Raw genomic sequence first — 6000 nt, 5'->3', positions numbered from 1 at the left:
CATGTCTGACTTGTTCACTTTGCAACCCTTGTTCCTTGCAGGGTGGCTTCCAGATTTAGGTGGTTTCAAAAACACTCGTATTACTTGAAATCTATTTCAGTATTTAGCAGTTAGGGCCAATAGAAATTTATTTTGCAAATTGTTGTCCTCTTGTATATTTAAGGGGTGAGGCTTGGAGAAATAAAACTTGGAAGGTATCATTAAAACAAGAAGTAAGGGAGGAGAGAGAAAATAGAAATGATGTGTTAATCCATGTAATCATTAACCAATCAATCTAATCATTCACAGATTTGGTTGGAAAACACAATATATTTATTATCTTGTTTCTTGCTAGATTTACAGATCATTGAAGACATGGCCTCTGCTCATTCTAGTCTTCCACAGGCGGAGAGGCAAGCTTAGGCATTAAACAAAAAGAATGAAGGTGGGACTCTGAGCTCCTGGGGAAAATAAAATTGTAACAATGGCAGCATCCAAAGTTTTGTGTAATATTGGGGGCAGAGAAATTAATTTGTCTTTCTCATCAGCCATAATTTCATTTAAATAGGGGGATGGTTTCACTCTTATTGGGTCTGGGACCCATGTTGGTTTATCACGCATTGCAGTGATGTTTTTCTCAACAGCGTTCCATCAGGTGGGATAAGTGTGGAGAATGGACGGCAGCTGGGCACCCGAGTGGTTCCTGCAGAGACAAGAGAAACAAAGTGAGAAGAGAAAAAAATAATTCCTTCCAAATCCTCTGAAGAATATATACCAAACAGATAGAGCATAGGTCCTGGGAGATAAAGCCGACTAGCACTGAAGTTGGGATGGGGTGGGGTGGGGGAGTGGCATGTCATTTTCTGAACCTTGAAATATATATATGTCTTTATTGAGTTATAACTCATATAACATGAAATTTACATCATAAAGCATATAATTAAAAGGTTGTGGTGTATTCACAGAGTTGTGCAACCATCACCAGATTCTAAGTTTATAACATTTTCTTTGTTGAGAACTTTTTAAAAACAAGTTTATGGGAATAATTTTTAGAATCAAATTCTTTAAATATTTGCCACGTGTACAAATCAAAATCAGTTTGGCAAACAGTGTTTTCAGTACATTAGCAAAAAAAAAAAAAAAAGCAATCTCTTTTCCTTTTCATGTTTCCTCAACATTTACGAGAGTATGACTTAATTATATATTTTCATACGATACTGTTAAGTGAACTTCTCACTATTTTTTCAAATCTTGTCCCCTCAGTTGGTGAGTAAGATCCTAGGGGCTGGGAATTTACAAATATGTATACATGAAAACAAGGTCATCGATCTTCCAAAGAGAAAAAAAAAAGAGGGGGGAAGATTTTCCTAAAATTTCTGCTATTTTCCACATTGTGCTTCTAACTCTACAAAACATTGGTTAAAAACTGCATGCCGAGGTGGGCAGATCACTTGAAGCCAAGAGTTTGAGACCAGACTGGCCAACACAGTAAGCCGTTTCTACTAAAAATACAAAAAATTAGCCAGATGTGGTGGTGCACACCTGTAGTTCCAGCTACTCGGAAGGCTGAGTCACCAGAATTGCTTGAACCCAGGAGGCTGAGGTTAAAGTGAGCCAAGATTGTGCCACTGCACTACAGCCTGGGTCACAGAGCGAGACCCTACCTCAAACAAACAAACAAAACTAAAACAAAAACTGCATGCCTTTTAAAGGTAGGCAGCAAAGCCTCCAAAAATACAGTCTCCCAGGTCATTGCTTTCAGGCTGAGAATCATTTCTTTGGAACGTTCTGTATCTTGAGCAATAATTTTGGGATTCAGGAAAATTATGGAGAGAGTTAACTAGCAGAAAGATATAAAATCTACCTTTTTCTCACATAATATAGGATTTTGAAATTGCTAATAATTATTACTCATCAGAAATGAGAAGCCTGTCATAATATGAAATGAAGCCTATTGATATGATTTGCAACTTTAATATAAAGCAAACTCGAGCCTCAATGCTTTGAGGTGACACTGACTGTAAAGCCCCTCATCATCTCGTCATTCAGTAAAGACGTTCTATGGGGATAACTGTGGAGACTGAGAATGAATGAGGGAAATAAACTCAGAACAGGTTATTGTTGTTTTCTGAAGGCAGGTATAATTTCAACTTATAAGAAAATCCATGTTAACTGAATGATGAGTATATCTTCTTTTCAAAAGGGATAATATTTAGTATTAAACCTTCATTGTTTTAATTCAAATAATGCTGGTCCCCTGATCTTTTATCCAGAAAGGACTGAATCCCTAAACCTTAATTCAAATGTTCCTATTTATTCCCAGTAGCCTTAGGCAAAGATATTCAACCTCCATGCCTCATTTTCTCCATCTGTAGAATGGCAGTAATGATGCTTACCTGTCTTTCAGGAGTGTTACAAGGCTTCATTAGTTGTTTGTAAAGTACTTTGTAGATGAAGAACTCAGCATAAATGCTAAGTACCATTGTTATTACGGCAGTTTTATGTTCTGTGCATAATTGCATTTTTTTCTTTTAAAAATATTTCAATTTTCCATCTGTCATTTGTAATATATCAAACAAAAGCTAAATTCTAAAATTTTCTCACATTACCCTGCTGAGAAATGTACATAACTAAAAGTCTCCAGACAGTATGCACAGTCCCCAAATGCTTCAGGGCAGTCTCACAAAACTCACTGTCACCAAGCAACAATATTACACAGCCCATGTATAACTATTTTCAGAAATGCTCATCGTCCTGCAAATATTAAGATACTGAAAATAAATGAAAATCAGTGATGGTTTGGTCTTTGAATATTATCAGGACTGCGTTTTGATTTCACAATAGTGAAAAGCCATTTGAGGTGTTGGTGGGTTTTGCCTCCTTTTCCTCCTCACTTCCTCTTTCCCATGCCTTCTACTTTCCTTGTCCTGCCTTCATTCTTTTAAAGATATTGTCAAACAAAGCAATTTAACATGGACTGAATCAGAATTCATAAATACTTTTTAAAAAATCTTACATGTAGGTGATGGCTCACTGTGGCTACTTGTATTGTGTTTTTTTTGCAAAAACAAGTTTTTCCAATACCATTTCCCTTCTGTTTGGACCTACTTCAACACAGCCAACATTAAACGGTGAGCAACAAATAAAGACACATTACAGCAGGTCTAAGCACAATTGTCTCCCCAATCCATGTACTTGATAAATGCCCTGTTTCAGCTAAAAAAGATGTATAACGTTTCCCTTATACTAAATTTAGTGGTGAAAATCTTTAATAACTAAAACTGACTATAATTTCCTTCTTTCGACTGTTCTATTTCAAGGTCTCATAAATCCTTTTTATTGATTAGTTTTACACAGAATGCTGTAGAGCTCTAAACACAAGAAATTAAACTGAATGGCAGGTGGATTTTTTTCATGGTCTTTTCAGCTAACCCAGCAAAAATGAATTTTAATGTAATGGTTGACTTTGTGAATATTTCTTCCTTTTTATTATTTTTAAAGTTTCTGCTAATGTGTGTAATTTTATGTCACATACTTTTATTCTGAACTTAATTATAGAAAAGGATAACAACAACTTAAAATACTGCCCCAATTTTATTTTTGCTTCTTTGAAGTGTATCATCTGAATTCACATGTTGATATACATTATCTCTTAAGAAGAAATAATGAAATTTCTCATCAAAATGATTGGCATATAATTATGAAACTGGCTTCTGAATCGAATGTCAAGAAAATCTCCTGCATGGAAGCTAGGAAATAGATTTTTCACCTCTCTTGTATATGGAAAAAACACACTAGCCTTAGATTTAGGTAATTAATACAGTCTTCCAATAACATATTTGAATGGGAAAAACAGTTCCTACTAAAAAAATACACAATATAGCACAAATAGTTAAAAGATTTTAATGCATTAAAAGGGAGTATAGATGTTTGGAGGCAATTTGCAGCTTCTGCATATTGTGCTTACAAATTCTGTTTTCTCTGAAGAGGAGATAGGTTTTCATAAGAGGAAAAAGAATAGGAGTAGCATCCCTGAGGTCTTTCCTTGAGTTTTTGGGTATTTGCTTTTCTTAAGTCACTCTATTAGGAAGCTTCTAGCTCCAAAACACAACTGTGGTACACAGAGTATGAAAATAAGAGGTGTTAGAGATCTCATATCTCATAGTTAAGGTGACACCTCTTGGGGAAGACCTGTGTGGAACCAATGATAACTCTGGGTACAGAATGGACAATAGCTGCCTTCTTTGGTTAAGAAGATCAGAGTAAATAATGACTGTGAGATGCCTGGAGTTCACTTATTTTGAGATCATGTGATTCAAACTAGTAAATGACAAGGAGCTTATATTTAGGGAGAGAATAAAAGGGAATTCAAATCCTGAGAAGCAGATAGAGAAGTGGAATGAGAAGTGGGTACTGCTTATCCTAATTCAGCCATTATAAAATATGGAAGACTCAGTCTAGGACAGAAACATGAAACATATTAAAAGCAAAATAATTTTTAAAATACTCAGCTAGAAGAAAGAAAAATCATAACAGCAGCCACAAAGAAGTTAAAGAAAATGTGCTACCTTTTAAAACAGATTAGGAAAATTAAGAGGTTTTAAGGAGACACATTTTCTTTCAGAGTTATTGGTTCTGCAGAGAATATGTATGGGTACATAAAGATGACATCACGGAAGCCAGCACTGTATGTCTTTGGATCTCTCCCTTAATGGAAAGATTTGATCCAACATTGGTAAAGTAGAAATCATTTCTGTGCTGTGTTCCCTGTAATTAGTGATATACATGTATATACTAACTGCAAAATCACAATACAGGGACATCTTATTTTTTCTTTAATAATGTCTTTGCAATTAGAAAAAAAGATTCTAAAATTATACGGAGTCAACAAACAGCCCAAATAACCAAAGCAAGTCTAAGCAAAAGGAATGGATATGGAGGCATCATATTACCTGACTTCAAATTATACTACAAGGTTATAGTAACCAAAACAGTATGGTACTGGTATAAAAGTAGACATATATTGGATAGTCACATGTGAAATTGTGACTCCTATAGCCACAGTGAAATTGGATCCCTATCTCTTATCACATACAAAGATTAATTTAAGATGAATTAAAGACTTAAATTAAGACCTGAAACCATATAGATTCTAGAAGAAAACCTAGGAAAAACTCTTCTGGGCATTGGCCTAGGCAAAAAATTTATGACTAAGACCTCAAAGGCAAAGACAACAAAAAGGAAAATAAATAAATGGGACATAATTAAACTAAAATACTTCTGCACATCAAAAGGAATAATTCATAGAGTAAACAGACAACCTACAGAATGGAAGAAAACATTTGCAAACTATGCATCTGATGAAGGAGTAATGTCCAGAATCTACAAGGAACTCTAACAAATCATCAAGAAAAAAAAAAAAAAACAATTCCATTAAAAAGATTAAAAAGTGGGCAAATGACGTGAGCAGACATTTATCCAAAGAAGATATACAAACATCCAACAAACATATGAAAAAAATGTTCCACATCAATAATCATCAAGGAAATGCAAATTAAAACCACAATGAGATACCATCTTACCCCAACCAGAATGGCCATTATTAAAAAGTCAAAAAACAATAGATGTGAATGAATGTGAAAGGGAACTCTTACACACTGCTAGTGGGAATGTAAATTCGTATAGTATGGAGATTTCTTGAAGAACTAAAAGTAGATCTACCATTCAATCCAGCAATCTCACTACTGGATATCTATCCGAAGGAAGGGAAGTCATTACATCAAAAAAACACTTGCATGCATATGTTTATTGCAGCATAATTCACAATTTCAAAGATGTAGAATCAACCTAAGTGTCCATCAACTGATGAGTGAATAGGGAAAATGTGATTGAGATATATATATATATATATCATAAAATACTACTCAGCCATAAAAAGGAATGAAATGTCTTTTGCAGCAAGCATTATCTTCAGCAAAATCACTCAGGAATAGACAACCAAATACCACATGTTCTTACATA

At 34.6% G+C, this 6000-nt stretch overlaps 1 long non-coding RNA gene across 1 annotated transcript in view; it reads right to left on the bottom strand.

The window, feature by feature from the left end:
• Nucleotides 1–289: 289 nt before the first annotated feature.
• The window catches only part of LOC103883874, a 69254-nt gene continuing 63543 nt past the window's right edge, over nt 290–6000 (bottom strand). The window contains exon 4 of the long non-coding RNA XR_646249.4: nt 290–682. This is a non-coding gene — a long non-coding RNA (uncharacterized LOC103883874). The remainder of the gene's footprint in view (nt 683–6000) is intronic.

Source organism: Papio anubis, chromosome 6, assembly GCF_008728515.1.
Source record: "Papio anubis isolate 15944 chromosome 6, Panubis1.0, whole genome shotgun sequence".
Lineage (NCBI taxonomy): Eukaryota > Metazoa > Chordata > Mammalia > Primates > Cercopithecidae > Papio > Papio anubis.
The sequence above is the reverse complement of the archived record's forward strand: the minus strand, read 5'-3'. Positions and strand labels throughout refer to the sequence as shown.